A 22,287-nucleotide genomic window follows, 5' to 3' on the forward strand; every position below is an offset into this window, starting at 1 on the left:
TGTTGAGGCCAGTTCGTTATATATATACAAAAGGGAGTTAGATGTGGCCCTTACGGCTACAGGGACCAAGGGGTATGGAGAGAAAGCAGGAATGGGGTACTGAGGTGAATGATCAGCCATGATCATATTGAATGTTGGCGCAGGCTCGAAGGGCCGAATGGCCTACTCCTGCACCTATTTTCTATGTTTCTATGTTTCAGTTTCGAACATCGAGGAGTAATCCAATCAGGGTGTTTCAAATGATGAAGGGATTCGACAGGGTAGATACTGAGAAATTATTCCCTCTGATGGGAGAATCCAGAAAAAGAGGACACAATTGTATAATCGGAGCTGGGCCATTCAGGAGAAAGCACTTTTGACACAAAGTGTAATGTGTGCACCTGTGCGCATGCTCACGGGCTTGTGGAGCTGTTGCACTGTGAGTGGCTTAGCCAGTCACCTGATGCTCTCAAGACTCAATAAAACCCCGGTACAAAAGCAAAATACCGCGGATGCTGGAATCTGGAATTAAGAACAGCCAATGCTGGAAATCTCAGCGGGTCGGGCAGCATCTGTGGAGAGAGAAACAGAGTTAACGTTTCGGGTCGGTGACCCTTCGTCAGAACTGGCAAAAGTTTGAAATGTAACAGATTCTTAAGGAAGTGCGGGGTGGGGGGGACTGAAAGGGGGAGGGGAGGAAAGAACAAAAGGGAAGGTCTGTGATAGAAGAAGGCAGGAGAGATTCGAGAGACAAAAGGAATGATGGGCCAAATTGAGATGATAATAGCACAAGTTAGGAAACAAAAGATGGGTCTAGATTGGGTGTGAATGGCAGAATAATTTCCAGCTGCCCTGGGAAACAGAAAAAAATAAAAATAAAAAGAGGACAGGGGTTTGTAAAAAAAAAAGCCCAATTAATTGGTATCAGGTTCCCCATGATGAGGCGTGCAGTTGTGAGCCTGGTGGATGAACAGGTCGGGTTCGGTTTGATTGTTAAACCTTTGCTAATAAACCAGCTCGTTCTTTACAGCAAATGCGTAGCCTGGGAATTCTTAAGCAAAGAACCCATGAAGCAAATACACCGCACCTAGGGAGGTGGAAATCCAGAACTCGCTCTCCCAAAAGGCTACGGAAACTTGGTCACTTGAAATGTTTCGTGGGTAAGGGTATCAAGTGACAGGGAGCAAAGGAGTTGAGTTACAGATGATCTAATTGAATAGGCTCGAGGGGCTGAATGGCCTATTTTTCTATAACATCACATAAGCACAAATGCAGCACAGAAATGTAAGCATAATCCATATATTATTGTTAAAAATCCGATGAAGGGTTCGTAGGTCTTGTTCTGAGATGTTATTCCCGTTGTCCCGATCTATCATCCCGATTTTCATTCAACATTTCCCATTGTCAATTGCGATGTCAGCGTTTCCCATCTGATTTACGATGTCAACTGTCACAGTGTAGTTGCAGGGTCTGGCCACTAGGTCATGCTGTGGAGTGAGTTTCGGCAGTCTTCACTTCAACGCTGCCAACATCTTGTACAATGAAAAATAATTCATCAGCTCAGCACGGACGAGTTACTAGTGATGGTATTAATTATCCCAGCCGTTAATAGATGGCTCATTTTATCAACGGGGGAGCATTCCAAACATTTTTCGAAGCTGTTGTTTCTGCTCGACTGGCAGCTTTGCGAAAACAAAAAATAAGGCCTTTGGAAACTAAACATTAACTTGCTTGTATTTGTAAAAGGGTCAGGAGCAGCTCACAGGGGCCAGGGAGAAAGGGTGACTGGACCATTGATTTACTGGCCTGTGAGTTGTGAAAATGCAGAGGCGAAAATGACAAATGTTCAAGGGGTGTAAATGTGAAAAGCGAATATGTGTCTTGTTTCACTCGCACTTGTACGGGGAAAAGGAGTGGCTGAGAAGAGCTGATAGTCGCTGATGCAGGGCGCGGTTTTGAGCACTCCCGATTGTTAATCAAACTGTTTCCAAGCTAAAGTGATCTCCGTAAATAGTCTGAGTTCGTTTGCTCCATTGTCACTTGAAGGCTAAGGAGACATGTCTCCAATCAGGGAAGGCCTGTTTATACTGGACGCCATTCCCCTTGCGCACAAAACTAAACACTTGTCATAAATAAAAAAGCTGCATATTGATTGATAATGTCATTGAAAATTGTTCTCCACCACGTAGAGAACAAGGGGTCATTGGAGCTAGACCATTCGGGATAAAAAGAAAGACTTGAATTTATATAGCGCCTTTCACGACCACCGGGTGTCTCAAAGTGCTTTACAGTCAATGAAGTACTTTTTGGAGTGTAGTCATTGTTGTAATGTGGGAAACGCAGCAGCCAATTTGTGCACAGCAAGCTCCCACAAACAGCAATGTGATAATGACTGCATTTTTTGTTATGTTGATTAAGGGATAAATATTGACCAGGACACCGGGGAGAACTCCCCTGCTCTTCTTCGAAATAATGCCATGGGATCTTTTACATCCACCTGAGAGAGCAGACGGGGCCTCGGTTTAACGTCTCATCCAAAAGACGGCACCTCCGACAGTGCGGCACTCCCTCAGCACTGCACTGGAGTGTCAGCCTAGATTTTTTGATGTCAGGAAGTACTTCTTCACACAAAGTGTAGTGGAATTCTGAAAATCTCTTCCCCAAAAAGCTGTTGACGCTGAGGGGCCAATTAAAAATGTCAAAACTGAGATTGATAAATATTTGTTAGGCAAAGGTATTAATGGATATGGAACTAGATACAACTCTGCTCGAGGGGCTCCTGTTCCTATCTCTAAGGCAAAAGGAAAGTCTCCTTTGTAAATGGCACAGTTAAAAGGGGATTGTCTCCATCAACAAAACACGTTGTCAGAACTTTCTTTACAGTTTATTATTCTAAGTTCAAAGTTGCTTGTCGCAAAGGACTGGATCATTTCAATTTCAGTGCAAAAAATAGCTTTGAATTATCGGGGATAGACTGTGCTTTGTTGGCAAAGACATGGTAGTGTGAATTATTATGCCACTTATGTTCGACCTCATCCTGATGAAATGGTGCACTCCTTTCTTGATCTTCTCTGCCCCCCCTGTACCAACTAGGCTTGCCAAGTAAAAAGGACAAAACGGCTGTCAAAACACAGCGGACCCATCTGTAGAGAAAAAAGGTTTCATGTTTTTTCGATGTGTACTTTTCATCTGATTCTGGCCTCTTGTGCAACCCCCTCCCTTCCTTCCACCATTTGCAGCCGTCCTTCAGCCTACTAAACCTCGTGCTCTGGAATTCCCTCCCTAAACCTCTCTGCCCTCCATCTCCCTAAACCTCTCCGCCCCTCCATCTCCCTAAACCTCTCTGCTCCTCCATCTCCCCAAACCTCTCTGCCCCTCCATCTCCCTAAACCTCTCTGCCCCTCCATCTCCCCAAACCTCTCTGCCCCTCCATCTCCCTAAACCTCTCTGCCCCTCCATCTCCCTAAACCTCTCTGCCCCTCCATCTCCCTAAACCTCTCTGCCTCTCCACCTCCCTAAACCTCTTCGCCCCTCCACCTCCCGCTTCTCCTTTAACACCCACCCATCCTTTATTATATCTCCTTATTTGGCTCAGCGACCGTTCCTTCACCGTCGCTGGGTCAAAATCCTGGAACTCCCTCCCAAACAGCACTGCAGGAGCACCTTCACCACACGGACTGCAGCGGTTCAAGAAGGCGGCTCACCACCACCTTCTCAAGGGTAATTGGGGATGGGCAATAAATGCTGGCCTTGCCAGCGATGCCCGCATCCTGGACCGAATATTTAAAAAAAGACCATTAATTTTAACAGAGTGACTCCTGCCAACGACTGGAAGCGCGTTCATCTGGAACTGGAAGTGGAGTGTAGACTTTTTCAGTATAAGGGGTGCCGCAGTTGTGTGGGGTGGACTGGTTGGGCTGGGTGCTCTTTACCTTTCCGCCATTGTTCATTGTTCATAGGTTTATATGTAACCTTTAGGGCTGCTGACCGAGGGCCGTGCGGCTCTTTGTCGGCCGACGCGGACACGATAGGTCGAAGTGGCCTCCTTCTGCGCTGTAAATTTCTATGTGTCTATGGAAGCTATTTTTTTCCACTGAGCATTTTTGACCAGCATTTTTACTCACAGCCCGCTCCCTCCGGGCCTGCCCCCTCCCGGCATTTTTTCCATGATGAAACGGCAGCCGCTTCCGGTTCGTTGGCAGCAGTCGTGTCCTAATGTTAAATACGCCTCTGTGATGCACCTTTGCATGTAGCTCTATGTTAAATGTGCTTCATAGAGCTACAAAATGGGAGTACGAAAAGAAACTTGCAAGGGTTATCACAATCAAGAGCAAGAATTTTTACAGCTAAATTAGGAAAAAGATTGTAGTCAGGAGAAATGCCGGCCCCTTAAAAACTGAAAGCGCTGATATTTTCAATTACAATGGGGAAATGGCGGACATGTTAAATAATTACTTGCGTCAGTGTTTACCGTCAAAGAAGAGGACGGCATGTCGGAAATCTCAAGGAAGCTAATATTGAATTGGGGACAGGGACTCAATAAAATCAACATAAGTAAAATAACAGTAATGAAGAAAATAATGGGACTAAAGAGCGACAAATCCCCAGGGCCAGTTGGTTTCCATCCCAGGGTTTAAAGGAGGTAGGTGAGCATATTGCAGATGCCCGAACTATATATGGAGTTAGATCTCATTGAATGGTGGAAGAGGCTCGAGGAGCTGAATGGCCTCCTCCTGTTCCTATGTTCCTATGTTCTATTTAGGGGACCATGAACAGAAATTACTTAAAACTAGTGGACTGGGCTCAAAAAAAATAATTAAAAAGGCTAATGGATTGTTAGACTTCATCTCAAGAGCGTTAAAATACAAAGGGTTGGAAGTTATGCTGCCATTGTATAAAACTCTGGTATAAAACTGGGGTTGAGCTCTGGGTCCCGCCCCTCAGGGAGGATATATCGGCCTGGGGGGGGGGGTCGGAGCAGTGCACCTTCACCGGGGACGAAAGGGTTAAATTATGAGGACAGGTTGTTGCTTCTGATGGGTCTACAGGGGAATGTTTCAACTTTATGCCCCAGTCTTGAAGCACGCCCTCGGTTAGGTGCGATACTGGAATGCCAGGCTAAAGTACAAATGATTTGTCCCCTTGCTCTGGACCCTCCCACCAGAGGAAATAGTTTCTTTCTATCTACCCCACCAAATCGTTCAATCATCTTCCACACCTCAATTATATCAGCCCTTAATCTTCTAAGCTCAAAAGAACACAAGCCTAGTCTGTGCAACCTATCCTCATAATTTAACCCTTTCAGCCCCGGTGAAGGTGCACTGCTCCGCCCCCCCCCCCCCCCTCCCCCAGGCCGATATTTCCTCCCTGAGGGGCGGGGCCCAGAGCTCAACCCAGTTCTCCAGATGGGGTCTAACCAGAGTTTTATACAATGGTAGCATAATGTCCAACCCTTTGTATTTCAACGCTCTTGAGATGAAGTCTAACAATCCATTAGCCTTTTTAATTATTTTTTTGAGCCCAGTCCACTAGTTTTAAGTACTTTCTGTTCATGGTCCCCTAAATCTCTCTGCTCCACCACAGTTCCTAGCTTCTCACCATTTAGAAAATACTCTGATCTATCTTTCTTAGGTCAGCTGGACCTCGCTCTTCCCTACATTAAACTCCATGACACAGTGTTGCCCTTAATTTTCACTTAATCTATCAATGTCCCTTTGCAACTTTCTGCCCCCATCTACTCTATTTACTGTGCCATTTAACTTAGTGTCATCTGCAATCTTGGATATACAGCTCTCTAGTCCTTCATGGAAGAAAAGAGAGAAAGAAAGACTTGCATTTCTATAGCGCCTTTCACGACCACCCGATGACTCAAAGTGCTTCACAGCCAATTAAGTCCTTTTTGAAGTGTTGCAATGTGGGAAACGCAGCAGCTAATTTGCACACAGCAAGCTCCCACAAACAGCAATGTAATAATGACCAGATAATCGTTTTTTGTTCTGCTGATTGAAGGATAAATATTGGCCAGCACACCGGGGAGAACGCCCACTGCTCTTCTTCAAAATAGTGCCATGGGATCTTTTACGAGCAGACGGGGCCTTGGTTTAATGTCTCATCCAAAAGACAGCACCTCCAACAGTGCAACACTCCCTCAGCACTGCACTGGAGCATCAGCCTAGATTTATGCGCTCAGGTCCCTGGAGTGGGACTATGAACCCACAACCTTCTGACTCAGAGGCGAGAGTGCTACCCACTGAGCCACAGCAGCATTTATGTATAGAGTGAAAAGCTGAGGCCACAGAAGAGATCCCTGAAGGACGCCATTAGTTACAAGAGGCAAATTAGAATACATATCCATTATCCCTACACTCTGTCGCCTACCTCCTAACCAATTACCTACCCATGTCAATAGGCTTCCTCCAATTCCATATCCTTCCATTTTTCCGAACAATCTCAGAGTGTCTTTGTAGCACCTTTGTCATTTGCCCTATTGGGCACTCAATATTTACGAGAATGATTCCAGGGATGAGGGACTTCAGTTACATGGATAGACTGGAGAAGCTGGGATTGTTCTCTTTAGGGCAGAGAAGGTTGAGAGGAGATTTGATCGAGGCGTTCAAAGTGATGTGGGGGTCTGGACAGAGTGGATAGAGAGAAACTGTTCCCATTGGCAGAAGGGTTGAGAACCAGAGGACACAGATTGAAGTTAATTGGCTAAAGAATCAAAGGCGACTTGAGAAAATACTATTTTACGCAGCGAGCGGTTAGGATCGGGAATGCACTGCATGAAAGGGTGGTGGAGGCAGACTCAATCGTGGCTTTCAAATGGGAGTTGGATAAGTACCCGAAGAAAAAAACTGGCAGGGCTACGGGGAAAGGGTGGGGGTGTGGGACGAGCTGAATTGGTCGTGTAGCGAGCCGGCACGGGCTCGATGGGCCGAATGGCCTCCTTCTGTGCTGTAACCGTTCTATGATTCTATGACTTAATACGGCTTTGGTTCCTTCGGTGATCCCTTGTGCTAAACCAGGATTGCAGCATCAATTTATGACCCGAGCAGCTCCTCAGCAACCTTTGGCTTTGGGTCTCAGCAACCTTTGGCTTTGCACCTGGATGACTGCACTGGATCTCAGATTCCTGTTGGTGTTCTGCTTCACTAGTTGTCTGCTCGGAAAATCTATTTTTGTTTGGGGACGTGAAGAAACGTCTGCAATTTTCTTCATGCACGTGAGTGCTGTTATGACATATTTTGACCCAGTATATGCCATAAAGAAAAGAAAGACTTGCATTTATATAGCACCTTTCAAGACCAACAGACATCTCAAAGCGCTTTACAGCCAACGAAGTACTTTTGGAGTGCATTCACTGTTGTAATGTAAGAAACACGGCATCCAATTTGCGCACAGCAAGCTCCCACAAACAGCAATGTGATAATGAGCAGATAATCTGTTTTTGTTATGCTGATTGAGGGATAAATATTAGCCAGAATATCGAGGATAACTCCGCTGCTCTTCTTCAAAACAGTGCCATGGGATCATTTATGTCCACCTGAGAGAGCAGACGGGACCTCAGTTTAACATCTCATCTGAAAGACGGCACCTCCGACAGCGTAGCACTCCCTCAGCACTACACTGGAGTGTCAGCCTAGATTTATGTGTTCAAGTCTCTGGAGTGGGACTTGATCCCACAACCTTTGGACTCCAAGGCAAGAGTGCTACCCACTGAGCCACAGCAGACACTATTGGATTTGCAAACAAATAGACAAAAAATGTTGGCAAACATCTTTCTGGGGATGACAGGGCCCTTTCAATGCCGGGCTATGCCAGATAGTCCCTGGTTGCTGTCCCAACCATGTAATATTTCAGATAAAGGCTACTTTGCAAATGCGAGATCACATTCTGTTTGGATCAGTAGTTCAGAGGTGAAGTTAGTCTTCCTACTGAATGGGTGTGAGTTTCACAAATGCTGCTTTGCTGGTTCACTAATTTCCCAGGCACTGTTTTCCACTCTGAGACTTCATTTGGTTCCCTCTTACCTTTAATTAATGAAATGTTCCTTCACAAAAAGGCTCCTCTGCTGCCAAGGTGTCTTGTTCCAGTGAATTCGAAGCTAATCTCAAACATAATGGAGCTGTCATTTTCTCACAGCCCCTGGGCATCCAGGAACTCCACTGGGAGGACAATCCCTGCCATTACCAGTGCGGTGATATAGGCTCAACATCTGGCCCCATGTCATCACCCCTGAATCACTGCAGCTGCAATCCTCACTGAAGATCAAGAGCCATCTCAGTTCAGTGTGACTGGGATGGCAAACGCTCAAATTTAAAGATTTGTAAAGGCTTAGGGAGAGTTATGTATAAATCCATCTACCTCTCCAACTATCTACTTAATGCCTAGGCTACACCAGACATTCCCTGGTTGCTGTCACAACCATGAAATGTTTCAGATAAAAGGTACTTTGTAAATGAAAGATCACTTTCTGTTTGGATCAGTAGTTCAGAGGTGAAGTTAGTCTTCCTACTGAATGGGTGTGAGTTTCACAAATCTTCATCATCATCGGTAGTCCCTCGGAATCGGGGAAGACTTGCTTGCACTCTTAAAATGAGTCCTTAGGTGGCTGAACAGTCCAATATGAGAACCATAGTCCCTGTCACAGGTGGGACAGATAGTCGTTGAGGGAAGGGGAGGGTGGGACAGGTTTGCCACACGCTCCTTCCACTGCCTGTGCTTGTTTTCTGCATGCTCTCGGCGACGAGACTCGAGGTGCTCAGCGCCCTCCCGGATGCACCACTTAGGGGGGGTCTTTGGCCAGGAACTCCCAGGTGTCAGTGGGGATGTTGCACTTTATCAGGGAGGCTTTGAGGGTGTAACGTTTCCTCTGCCCACCTTTGGCTCGTTTGCCATGAAGGAGTTCCAAGTAGAGCACTTGCTTTGGGAATCTTGTGTCTGGCATGCGAACTATGTGGCCTGCCCAGCAGAGCTGATCAAGTGCTGCTTTGCTGGTTCACTAACTGGTCAGCCATTTTATTTTCCAATCTGAGACTTTACTTGGCTCCAACTATCCTATTTCACATCTACATGTTGCCCCTTGGCGACATCATCTGGAAACACAGCATCAGTTTCCAGATGTACGCTGACTACACCCAGCTCTACCTCACCACTACTTCTCTCAACCCCGCCACAGTCTCTAAATTGTCAGACTGCCTGTCCGACATCCAGTTCTGGATGAGCAGAAATTTTCTCCAATTGAATATCATGAAGACCGAAGCCATTGTTTTCGGTCCCCGCCACTAACTCCGTTCTCTAGCCACTGACTCCATCCCTCTCCCCAGCTCCTGTCTGAGGCTGAACCACATTGCTCGCAACTTTGGTGTCATATTTGACCCTGAAATGAGCTTTTGACCACATAGCCGCAACATAACTAAGACCGCCTATTTCCACCTCCGTAACATCACCCGTCTCGGCCCTTGCCTCAGCTCATCCACTGCTGAAGCCCTCATCCTTGCCTTTGTTACCTCTAGACTTGACTTTTCCAACGTACTCCTGGCTGGCCTCCCACATTCTACCCTGCGTTAACTAGAGGTGATCCAAAACTCGGCTGCCCCGTGTCCTAACTCGCACCAAGTCCTGCTCACCCATCACCCCCTGTGCTCGCTGACCTACATTGGCTTCCGGTTAAGCAACGCCTCAATTTCAAAATTCTCATCCTTATTTTCAAATCCCTCCATGGCCTCGCCCCTCCCTATCTCTGTAATCTCCTCCAGCCTCACAACCCTCCTCCCCACCCTCACTCCCCCACCCCGCCCGAGATATATGTGCTCCTCTAATTCTGCCCTCCTGAGCATTCCTGGTTATAATCGCTCAAACATCGGTGGCCGTGCCTTGTGATGCCTGGGTCCCAAGCTCTGGAACTCCCTGCCTAAACCTCTCCGCCTCTCTACCTCTCTTTCCTCTTTCAAAACACTCCTTAAAACCTACCTCTTTGACCAAGCTTGTAGTCACCTGCGCTAATTTCTCCTTATGCGGCTCGGTGTCAAATTTTTTATCTCATAACACTCCTGTGAAGCGCCTTGGGACGTTTCACTACGTTAAAGGCGCTATATAAATACAGGTTGTTGTTGCATATTATCCATCCATTACCTGCCTTTTTTGCCCTCTCTTTCTCTGGTATGATGATACTGTCCCTGCAGAAATTTAAGGTGATTGGCAAAAGAACCAAAGGCGATGTAAGGAAAAGCTTTTTTACGCAGCGAGTGGTTAGGATCTGGAATGCACGGCCTGAGAGGGCGGTGGAGGCAGACTCAATCGTGGCTTTCAAAAGGGAGTTGGATAAGTATCCGATGAAAAATGTTTTGCAGGGCTACAGGGAAAGGGCGGGAGAGTGGGACTGGCTGAGAGTCGGCACGGGCTCGATGGGCCGAATGGCCTTCTTCCATGCTGTAACCATTCTATGATTCTAAAACAGTGTCTCCTCCAAATCACTGTGAGCACGGGAAATCGCTCGTTAGACCTTACGGAGTTCTTTATTGAACAGAAAATCCTACGTGGCTTACTGGGATCCGCACCCGAATTCCCAATGGGCAAAGTTTTGAGCCAGGAGCACAGATTCATAAAACCTGCCTCTTCGTGTATAGTTGGTGCCCTGGTTTTTGTCCAAACGTGTTTGACAATCCACCTATTTTTGTTGTTTGTTTAGGGAGAGCAAAACATTCTTGTCGACCTGACATCATAACATGGCCGATTTCACAAAATGGATCTGCCAGTAGGAAGTTTGATTATTAATCGGGAGGGTTCAAAACCATCCCCTACATCAGCTTCCGTCAGCTCGGCCCACTGGCAGCACAGATCGGGAAATCACAATCAACGATTGCTCACCCTTGTTTCCTGACATGTCTTCCCAGTGGGTGAGGCTCCCAGCTGGGAGTGTGAGTCTATAAATTCGGCCCGAACACCTCAATGATATTTAGCGTATCTCATTGCGCTTGGAGTGTTAGCGACGCTGGAAAAGCCTTATTAATTTTCCATCCCCAGTGGCCCCGGAAAGGTGGGGATGGGCTTTTGCCTCTGAGTCAGAAGGTTGTGGGTTCAAGTCCCACTCCAGGAACTTGAGCAAACATCTAGGCTGACACTCCCAGTGCAGTGCCGAGGGAGTGCTGCACTGTCGGAGGTGCTGCCTTTCAGATGAGACGTTAAACCGAGGCCCTGTCTGCTCTCTCAGGTGGATGTAAAAGATCCCATGGCACTATTTCGAAGAAGAGCAGGGGAGTTATCCCTGGTGTCCTGGCCAATATTTATCTCTCGATCAACTTAACAAAAATAGATTATCTGGTCATTATCACATTGCTGTTAATGACATAGTCGAGCAGGTGCCAGTGTTTGAAGCGAGGGTGTTTCCACGATGCCTTGTATTTGTCCCTCTGGCGGAACAGGGTGTTGCTGATGAGGAGTTCGTGTTCTAGACATTTTGTCAGGAGTAGGGTACCGCTGGAGTTGGTTTTCCTTACCCCATCTCTGCCAATCACGCCTCCCCAGAGGGCTGTGTCTTTGCCGACCCTGGCATTATAATCACCTCGGAGGATCAATTTGTCGCCCGTGGGGACGTGGGACAGGGATGGAATAAAAATCCTCTTTAGCCTCATCCGTTGCATCGAGTGTTGGGGCGTACGCACTGATGACTGTGGCACATTGGTTCTGGGAGGTAAGGCGAAGGGTCATGAGGCGTTCATTAATTCCGCGGGGGAGTCTTTGAGGCGGCCGACCGGTTCAGTTTTGACGGCGAAGCCGACTCCATGAAGACGGCGTTCTGCCTCTGGTTTTCCTTTCCAGAAGAAGGTGTAACCTCCACCTTGTTCCTTGAACTGGCCTTCCCCTGCTCGTCGGGTCTCGATTAGGGAGGCGATGTCGATGCCAAAGCGTCTAAGTTCCCGGTCAACTATGGCGGTGCGGCGTTCCGGCCTGTCGCTGTTGGGGTTGTCCATGAGGGTCCTGACATTCCAGGTCCCGAGCTTCATGTTAACGGAGTGGAAGATGCCTGTGTATGAGTTCTTTTAACGTGGGGTGGTCATTGGACACTGACTACCACACGGGCTTAGCTGAGCAAGGTCTTGGTCCAGTGGCAAGGGGGTCCATGACGACCGGAGACCAGGCACTGCTGTATGAGCCTAGTTGCCTACGGCGAGATGTTGGCCACAAGCTCGGCGCTGAGTAGCGCCCTTGATGGTAGGTGGTCCAAGGCCTGGTTGGGGGGGCAGGCATTGAGAGGGTCAGCAGGTCCCCTGGAGTTCAGTGGGGAAGGTCAGGATGGTCACAGTCATGGTACTCACCACGTGCTGGGGGAGAAGAGGCCAGGTCATCAGCGGGGCAGGAGAGGCCCAGTCATCGCTGGAGGGGAGGAAGCCCAAGCGCCACTGTTGCTGGAGGAGTCCTGGTGGTCGTTGAAGGGGAGGCACCCGATCGCCTGGTCGGAGGCTCACCGGGCGTCGCCGAGGATCGGGGATCGGGTGGGGCACCTGAGTCGATGTCGAAGAAAGAGGTCCAGGTCCAGGTCGCCGCTGCAGGAGGTTCGGTGAGAGGCGTGGGCGTTTGGAGGGGAGGTTCGCGCCTGAGGTAGGCCCGAATTTGTGGGATTTGTGGGATTAAGGTTTAAAGTAAAGTATTAAGAAAAATGCACCCCCTATTAGAGTCTATTAGGGGACAGTGGGAGGGGGGGAGGTTGAGGGTGAAAAGTTGTCGGACGGCAGAAGATGACGAGGGTAGGGGAGCTCCCGAGGGAGCTGCCACTCCGGTGGCCATCTTACACCGAGCTATTTGCTGTGCGCAAATTGGCCGCTGCGTTTCCCACATTACAACAGTGACTGCACTCCAAAAGTATTTCATTGGTTGTAAAGTGCTTTGAGACATCCGGTGGTCATGAAAGGCGCTATATAAATGCAAGTCTTTCTTTCTAGTGTTTGGTGGCAAATATTTGCACGCCTGAGTGGCTCGTTGGGCCACTTTACAGGGCAATTGGTGTCAACTGCATATGGTGGGACTGGATTCTTATACTGACCAGGTCAGGTAAGGGGGTGTCAGATTCCCTTCCCTGAAGGCCATTATTGAGCCAAGTTGCACGTTTGTAAACTAATTTATGTTTTATTTCTTCTTGGGATGTGTGCAACGTGAGAAGGCCGCATTTATTGCCCGTCTCGAATGGCACTAATGATGGTGATGGGCCTTCTCCTTGAACTGCCAGAGTCCCATATGTCAGCCGGGGCTCAGTGGACAGCACTCTCGCCTCTGAGTCAGAAGGTTATGGGTTCAAGTCCCACTCCAGAGACTTGAGCACAAAAAGTTAGGGTGGTGCTCCAGTGCAGCACTGTCGGAGGGGCTGTCTTTTGGATAAGACATTAAACTCAGGTGGCTGTGCAAGATAGAGAGAAACAGTTCCCATTGGCGGAAGAGTCGAGAACCAGAGGACACAGTTTTAAGGTGATTGGCAAAAGAACCAAAGGCGATGTGAGAAAAAAACCGCAGCGAGTGGTTAGGATCTGGAATGCGCTGCCTGAAAGGGTGGTGGAGGCAGACTCAAAAAAGAATTGGATAAGTACCTGAAGGGAAAAAAATTTGCAGGGCTACGGGGAAAGGGCGGGGGGAGGAGTGGGACTGGCTGAGAGCCGGCACGGGCTCGACGGGCCGAATGGCCTCCTTCTGTGCTGTAACCGTTCTATGATTCTCAGATCCCACGGCACTATTTCGAAGAATAGTTGCGGGGCGCTCTCCCCAGTTGCCCCGGCAGTATTTATCCCTCGACCAACATCACTGATGGTCATTACCACATTGCTGTTTGTAGCAGCTTGCTGTGCGCGCATTGGCTGCTGAGGTTTCCTGGATTACAACAGCGGCCACACTCCAAAGGTACTTCGTCGGCTGTGAAGTGCTATGATCGTGAGAGGCGCTATATAAAGGCACGTCTTTCTTTGCTTGCTTTCTTGATTAAAACAAGATTTGGCAGGCAGCTTTCCATGAATACAGGTGTCCCTCCAGCTCCCATCTGCGGTACATCGCTGACGATTCAGGCAAATGGCTGGTTTTGTTCAGTGTTTGCTGGATGATGTTTTTGCAACGGTTGGAAGCAATTCTCCTTTGAAACAATGAACTTTAAAGGTCTGAATCCGGAATCACTTTGAAACGCTCTCAACAGAGCAAAGCATTTGCACATGACATTTAATGCTAATTTTTCCCCGTCTGTTAAGTGCTGGCAGGACCAGGCAGCAGAGTGTAATAAAAAGGACATTGTGCTGTGGATGCACGATTTGAATGTTTTGAATTACAACTGGGGTAAGCCGATCCCAAACTAAACTGTCTCCCTAATGAAAACCACATTCGCTGATCAGAAAGTGTCCCGATTGCAATCCAAGCACAGGTCCTTACAGCAAATATAGGCCGGGTTGGCTCTGTCATCTTCGAGGTGAAAGCCATCAATCATAGTCAGGGTGTTTGATGATAAATGTCAAAGTTCGCAGGGACCCCCGGTGCAGTTTGAAAGTGTCAGATAAAAGGGTGAATCTGTTGGGGTTCTGTCTGCATGGGGTTGAAGGTTCGCCGTGATGTTTCCTATCGCTTGTGTATATTTTTTTTTGCAAAGGAAAATGTTATTTCGGTGCGGCAGATAAAACGGGCTCGGCAGATACAGGCCGGGCAGGATTAACTCCTGGGGTCAAAGGCCTGCTTTCGATTTTATTGAAAGAAAAGCTTGTCAGAAAGACTGGACAGTTCTAAAATAGAGGAGGGGAAGTTCGTCTGGGCTGCCTTTTCTGGCTGTTATTGTAAGGATTATTCACAGACATCAATTTGTAGATGAAGCGTCAGCCTTGGCTATCAGGCAGAGGGGGTGAATTTAGGCTAACATGCCGACGAGAGGCAGGCAGGATTTGGGTCGGGCGACCATTTCACACCTCTCTGCTGAAGATCGGGAAAAAAGAAGACTTGCATTTATATAGCGCCTTTCACGACCACCGGACGTCTCAAAGCGCTTCACCGCCAATGAAGTACTTTTTGGAGTGTAGTCACTATTATAATGTAGGAAATGCAGCAGCCAATTTTCACACAGCAAGCTCCCACAAGCAGTGATGTGATAATGGCCAGATAATCTGTTTTTTTACTGTGTTGATTGAGGGATCAATATTGGCCAGGACACCGCGGATAACTCCCCTGCTCTTCTTCGAAATAGGGATCTTTTACATCCATCTGAGAGAGCAGACGGGGCCTTGGTTTAACGTCTCATCCGAAAGACGGCACCTCCAACAGTGCAGCGCTCCCTCAGCACTGCACTGGAGTGTCAGCCTAGAGTTGTGTGCTCAAGTCCCTGGAGTGGGATTTGAACCCACAACCTTCTGACTCAGAGGCGAGAATGCTGCCCACTGAGCCACAGCTGACAGTCTGCTGTCCCAATCCTGCCAGCTTATCGCCGGGCGGATTAGGTTGAAATTAGGCGGCGAGAAAGTTGTGGGTTTTAAGCTAACACCAAAGTTAATTTAGGTGAATCTCTGCTGCACCTCCTTCAAGGTCAATATATCTTTCCTGAGGTTGAAAAACTGAAAGCGGTCTTCCGTATAGGTTTGGACCAAGTCTCTGTATAACTGAAGCGTCTCTTCTTCATGGTTTGCATTCCAAAACCCTTGAGATAATATTCCATTAGCTTTTTTATTGTTTTTTGCACTTGCGCACTAGCTTTGTGTACATGGACACATAAATCCCTTTGCTCTTCCACAGCTCCTCGTCTCTCACTATTAAGAAACACATTGCCATCTGTCTTTCTCGAATCTAGAGTGTATGACCTCACACTTCCCCAAATTGAACTCGACCTGCTATATGTTTGCTCACTCACTTAGTTTGTCTATGTCGTTTCAGCTTCCTTCTACACAGCTCACCATGCCTCCCAACTTAATGTGGTCTGTAAACTTTGATAAACTCCAGGAACTTGAGCGCAAAAATCTAAGCTGACACTCCCAGTGCTGAGGGAGTGCTGCACTGTCGGAGGTGCTGTCTTTCGGATGAGACGTTAAACCGAGGCTCCATCTGCCCACTTTGTCTGTCTTAAGTACCGTTATTTTCTCCATTACATTTTTTTAACTTATTTTGGGCTGAATTTTCGGCGTTGATGATTTCGGGGCGGTAATGGCGGCGAGGCGGTAAAGTTAGTGCCCGGGAACAGTGTACGCCTCAGTAGGTAAGTTTGGGCAGCTGGGCCCTGAGTCAGAGGGGGGCAGCACTAAGGGAGCGTTGTACACCTCTCTCGGGCGCGAGGATGGGAAACTCCGAGCTAAAGAGCCGGGCCGGGAGCGCTCCCAGAGACGCCTGGGGAGAAAGAAAACCCACAAAAACATTCCCAATACACAGCTCACGCCACCACAACATAAATAGCAAATCAACTTAAAAGAAAAAACAATCACATTTACCTTTGCACTGCATTACTTAGCTCCCTGCAGTCGGTATAGGTTCCTTGCCCTATTTCTCAGGTGTTCGCTGCGGGGCGTACGGGTCGGGCGGGAGTCATAAAACACGCCGCCACAAAACTGGCCCAGAAACCCTCCCACGGGGCGCTGGAGGCTGATCGCCCGCCTAGAAAACCTCATCGCCGTCATTGCCACCGTTACGGAGCGAAAAACAGAGCGCAAAGGACCGGGAAATCCACCCCATTAAATCCATTCAGTTCCTCACCATGACATTTTTAGGTCCCCTTGTATCGTGGTATTTTTTCCTCTTTCTCCTGTAAAAACAGATATAAAGTTCTCATTTAACGAGTCTGTAATATTCTTACTGTCCATTTTAGTCTTGTCTCGCACAAATAAACTATCCACTTGGGCCGAAATTAATCTTTTTATTATTTCACATGCCTCGATCATGTTCCCTCAAAGTTTGCTGAGGTGCCGTCTTTCGATGAGCTGCTACACTGAGGCCTGCCTGCTCGCTATAGTGGGTGTGAAAAATCCCATAGCTCTATTTGAAGAAGAGCAGGGGAGTTATTCTTGACGTCATGGTTAATATTTATCTCTCCTCCAAATTCGATAAAACAGATTATCTGGTCATATATCTCATTGCTATTTTTGTGTCCTTGCTGTGCGCAAATTGGCTGCTACATTACAACAGTGCCCATATTGTGAAAAAGTACTGTAGAACACTTTGGGACGTCATGAAGTCACGGAAGGTGGTATATAAATACAAGTCTTCTTGTACCTTTCCTGAGTAACTGACAATTTTAAAAATTCATTCACGGGATTTGGGCATCGCTGGTAAGGCCGGCATTTATTGCCCCTCCCTCATTGCCCCTTGAGAAGATGGTGGTGAGCCGCCTTCTTGAACCGCTGCAGTCCGTGTGGTGAAGGTGCTCCCACAGTGCTGTTAGGGAGGGAGTTCCAGGATTGTGACCCAGCGACGATGAAGGAACAGCCGATATATTTCCAAGTCAGGATGGTGTGTGACTTGGAGGGGAACATGGAGGTGGTGATGTTCCCATGCGCCTGCTGCCCTTGTCCTTCTAGGTGGTATTCCTTGTGAATGACTGTTACAAAAATGGTCTTGCAAAGCTCTTTAACTAAAATTTGCACATTTGTCTATATGGTAGCACATGGAAGTGGTGCCTGTGGACATCATCAATAAAGCTATTGCAAAATGAACCAAATAATTCAAACAGTATTGACGGTTGCACTAGTCCCATAGGTAGCAATGTTAAAATAGTTTTTGCTGTTTTTATCAATTTTTAACTTTTTAATATATCGCGGGTTTGGGAGGTGCTGCCGAAGAAGCCTTGGCGAGTTGCTGCAGTGCATCTTGTAGATGGTGCACACTGCAGCCAGGGTGCGCCGGTGGTGGAGGGAGTGAATGTTGAAGGTGGGGGATGGGGTAAACTACCCTTTAAGAAGGAAAAAAACAGACTTGAAAGCAATACTAAATTTGTGTACTGCTCCCTGCAATCTTCTTCAGAGGACCCTTATCGATTCCTCCCCTTTCTGAGGCCAGATCAGATTAGCCATGATCTTATTGAATGGCGGAGCAGGCTCAAGGGACCAAATGGCCTACTCCTATTTCTTATGTTCTTATGAGCCATTCAATGCAGTTACTAAAAACCTACCCATTTTAAACCAATACGCTCATGCACACAGAAAATCTCCAGGAAATGGACCGCAGATTATTTGAAGGTAGAGTTGCAGTAATTAACAAGCAGTCATTAATCGTCTGGTGCATGTGCCATCTCAGTTCAAGCATGAGGAGCAGACTGACACTCGGCAGATACACGAGCTGCTGCTACGAGTTCAGATCAGGCCCCAATCTGACTAAAACCCCCCAAAGGAAATTAAACCATGTATTACATCGTGTTTAAAAATACTGGGAATGATTTCAGACTGTAATTCAATCTTGTCACTTCAGAAGACATTTATGAACCACTTGGAATGACGTGTCATGTCTCCCTCAATTACGTTACCACCCACACATCCATTGTTCTCTCTTTGCATCTCATGTCATTTATAATCCAGATGTTACGTCTCTTTTACTCAATGCCTTGAACTAGCCCATGTCCTGTTGTCATATCTCAACACCGCTGATGGAAAACTATACGTTGAAGTTAGAAAATAACCAATTTGGTCAGTTCCGCGAAGTTGCTGCAAAAGCTTTTCCCTTCAAATAACAACACCAGCGACGTGCGTTTATATAGCACCTTTTGATACGTCCTTACTACACAGTATAAATGCACACGAGGCCCATGCTTGAGAGAAGGTCAGTCTGTGACCTGTCCTTTATTCCTTAGCACTCAAGTGATGAAGGTGGGTGGAGCTTCCCATTTTATACCTGAAGGTCCAGGTTAGGAGTGTCTCCCACCTAGTGGTCAGTGTTCTCACGGTGTACAACTTAGGTCAGTTTATACATGGGTTACAATGCTGGTTGAATACATGACACCTTTAACATCATCATCATCATCATCATCATCATAGGCAGTCCCTCGGAATCGAGGAAGATTTGCTTCCACTCTAAAAATGAGTCCTTAGGTGGCCGAACAGTCCAATATGGGAACCACAGTCCCTGTCACAGGTTGGACAGATAGTCGTTGAGGGAAAGGGTGGGTGGGACAGGTTTGCCGCACGCTCCTTCCGCTGCCTGCGCTTGATTTCTGCATGCTCTCGGCGTCGAGACTCGAGGTGCTCAGTGCCCTCCCGGATGCACTTCCTCCACTTAGGGAGGTCTGTGGCCAGGGACTCCCAGGTGTCGGTGGGGATGTTGCACTTTGTCAGGGAGGCTTTGAGGGTGTCCCTGTAACGTTTCCTCTGCCCACCTTTGGCTCGTTTGCCGTGAAGGAGTTCCGAGTAGAGCGCTTGCGTTGGGAGTCTCGTGTCTGGCATGCGAACAATGTGGCCTGCCCAGCGGAGCTGCTCAAGTGTGGTCAGTGCTTCAATGCTGGGGATGTTGGCCTGGCCGAGGACGCTAACGTTGGTGCGTCGGACCTCCCAGGGGATTTGTGGGATCTTGCGGAGACATCGTTGGTGGTATTTCTCCAGCGACTTGAGGTGTCTGCTGTACATAGTCCATGTCTCTGAGCCATACAGGAGGGCGGGTATTACTACAGCCCTGTAGACCATGAGCTTGGTGGCAGATTTGAGGGCCTGGTCTTCGAATTACCTATAACATAGTAAAATGTCACACGCTGCTGCACGCCGATGAGGTGTGGGCTCGGCCAGCAAGACCATCAGCAGGCCGGGGCCATTGGAGGGAGCAGCGTGTGGCGGCATACCACTGCGGGGATCAGCGTGTGCTGCTGCAGGAGGGCGACGGCTGTGAAGCCAGGTCACTGATTGCAGAGCGGGCAGGCACAGCAGGAGGGGCGAAGGAGCGGCGAGAGTTTGTAGAGGGAAGTGACCGGGGCCCAGGAGAGGCGTGAATCTGGGACCCAGAAGAGGCGAGGGCCCAGGGGCAGCACGGGCCCAGCCCACACTGCGATATGTGCGCGCACTAGGCCCGTGCAGCAGAGCTGGTCTCCAGTTAGTCTTGGGTAATCCTTGCCACTGGACCAAGACCTAGCTCTGTCAAGCCCGTGTGGGGGCTGGTGTGCAACGGCCACCCCACGTTAAAAAAATCCACGCACCCGGCATCTTCCAACCTTCAGGATGTAGTTCAGGATCTGGATTATTAGGCCCTTCATTGAAACACCTGTAAACTCATCCCTTTTTGGCGTGGAAGCAAGTCATCCTCGCTTTGAGGGGCTGCCTATGATAATGATGATCAAATAAAATTTGACAGCGAGCTATATAAGGAGATATTAGACCAGATAAGCAAAACCTTGGTCAAAAAGGGAGATTTTAAGGAGCATCTTAAAGGAGGAGAGAGAGGAGGAGAGGTTTAGGGAGGGAGTTCCAGAGTTTAGGGCCCCAGGCTGCTGAAGATATGGCCGCCAATGGTGGAATGATTAAAATTGGGGATGCTCAGGAGGTCATTTAGGGTTAGGGTTCGGGTTAGACATCTCGGGGGGGTTGTGGGGCTGGAGGAGATTACAGAGATAGGGAGGGGTGAGGCCATGGAGGGATTTGAAAACAGGGTTGAGAATTTTTAAATTGAGGCCTTACTCGGAAGCCAATGTGAGTCAGCGAGAACAGGGGCGGCGGGTGGCCGGGCTTGGTGCGAGTTGGGACAAGGGCAGCAGAGTTTTGGGTGAGCTCAAGTTTATAGAGGGTGGAAGATAGGAAGCCAGCCAGGAGTGCGTTGGAGTAGTCGAGTCTAGAGTTAACAAGGGCATGGATGAGGGCTTCAGCAGCGGATGAGCTGTGGCAAGGGCAGTAGTGATGGCGGGGAGATGTGGTCGAAAGCTTATCCTGGGGTTACGTACCATGCCAAGGTTGCGAATAGTCTGGTTCAGCCTCGGACCGGTGCCAAGGAAGGGGTTGGAGTCCTTGGCTCATAATACGATGAAGTCTTCTGTATCATGACAAGTCACACCATTGCTCAGATGCTGTTCGGGTCTGTCATTCACCTGGTTTCGGGATTGGGCAGCTCAATATTTTGAGAGGCTGCGGAATATACATTGGGTGGCTTACTTGCATCATTTCAATACGCAAATCAGGACGCCAAAAGTCCTGTGTTTAAGACAAGGGGGAGAAAGTGATAATCACCCCGTTTAGGAGCGGTGACATTTGAGAGGCAGGAAAATTCCTTGCTTTCCAAAAATTGGCTTCACGATCCAGGAAGAAAATGGAACGCTAAATGATATAAATGATGGGCTCCACGTCCTTCTTGGAGCGCAAACTGAGCGCACACTTCAGCACTGGGCCGTGCAGCGCTGCTTCGTACAAAGGGCCCTTCCCTCCCATAAAGGGACGGGCCATCGCTGCAGGCTCAGCGATATAAACATCACTGACCTGGACCACCCAGAGACGCCTGCGATCAGCCCGGCACTCGAGCAGAGACGCGGGCTGAGCAATCGCGGGCAGGAACCCGCGAAGAAAATCGTCAGCAGCAAAGGTAAGTGTTTTTTTTTTACTGACCTCGCCCACCGTGCCGTTAAGCATCGCCCCGGTAACGGCCGGCCGCCCCAATCCGCGGGTCCTACCGGCGCCGGTGTTTCCGCTCGGTGATGCTGGAGGGAGCGGAAGCGAATTTCGGGTCCGACGCACACGGCGATGATGTCACTGTCTGCGGGCGCAGGAGGTTGGGGCGCAATATCGTAGCGCCGCTGCCAAACCCCCGCCCAATATGGCGGGAGGCGGTGTCAGTGCCGCGCCCGGTCGCAAACGGGAATACGCCCCATTTCCAGGCCTCGGAGTCTGCTTTCTAACCTGGCTGATTGCAGCTTCTGTCGGCTTAGGAATGTTACGCGTCATGGTGTCACCCGGGAGACTGTTGAAAGCTCTTCCTGCTATGTGCTGTTCTCGTCAATCAGCACTCCAACGTTTACAACTCGCAGGCTGTTAAACAATCCACGCTGGCCTCCTTACAGCATCCAGTTAAAAGAGGTTTCAGACGGGCTGACTGCCAGAGTCCAGCTTGTGATGTGGAACCTCAATAACACAGAGCCACAGACATTGGAGCATTCAAGGGGAAGCTGGATAAACACATGAGGGAGAAAGGAATAGAAGGTTATGCTAATGGGGTGAGATGGAATAGGGTGGGAGGAGGCTCGTGTGGACCACTGATATCCTGTTCAATGCAATACAACGTCACTATGGCAAAAGTGGTAGTCAATTCCTCTCTCCACCCAAAGCATACGGACATACGAAAATCACGGGCAGCTAAATACCAAACCTGCCTCACACTCAATCTTACTCTATCATACTCACTACCCTACACTGTGTG

The 22,287-nt window shown here is 48.5% G+C and overlaps 1 long non-coding RNA gene across 1 annotated transcript; it reads right to left on the bottom strand.

Annotated features, from left to right (window-relative positions):
• Window positions 1-1,447: 1,447 nt before the first annotated feature.
• LOC139233731 (uncharacterized) lies at window positions 1,448-21,794 on the bottom strand. Its single transcript, XR_011588204.1, has 3 exons — window positions 21,480-21,794; window positions 16,672-16,720; window positions 1,448-1,511 (listed from the first exon to the last, which is right to left on the bottom strand). It is a non-coding gene; the product is annotated as an uncharacterized lncRNA (long non-coding RNA).
• Window positions 21,795-22,287: the final 493 nt, after the last annotated feature.

The sequence above is a fragment of the Pristiophorus japonicus genome, chromosome 21 (assembly GCF_044704955.1).
Source record: "Pristiophorus japonicus isolate sPriJap1 chromosome 21, sPriJap1.hap1, whole genome shotgun sequence".
NCBI lineage: Eukaryota > Metazoa > Chordata > Chondrichthyes > Pristiophoridae > Pristiophorus > Pristiophorus japonicus.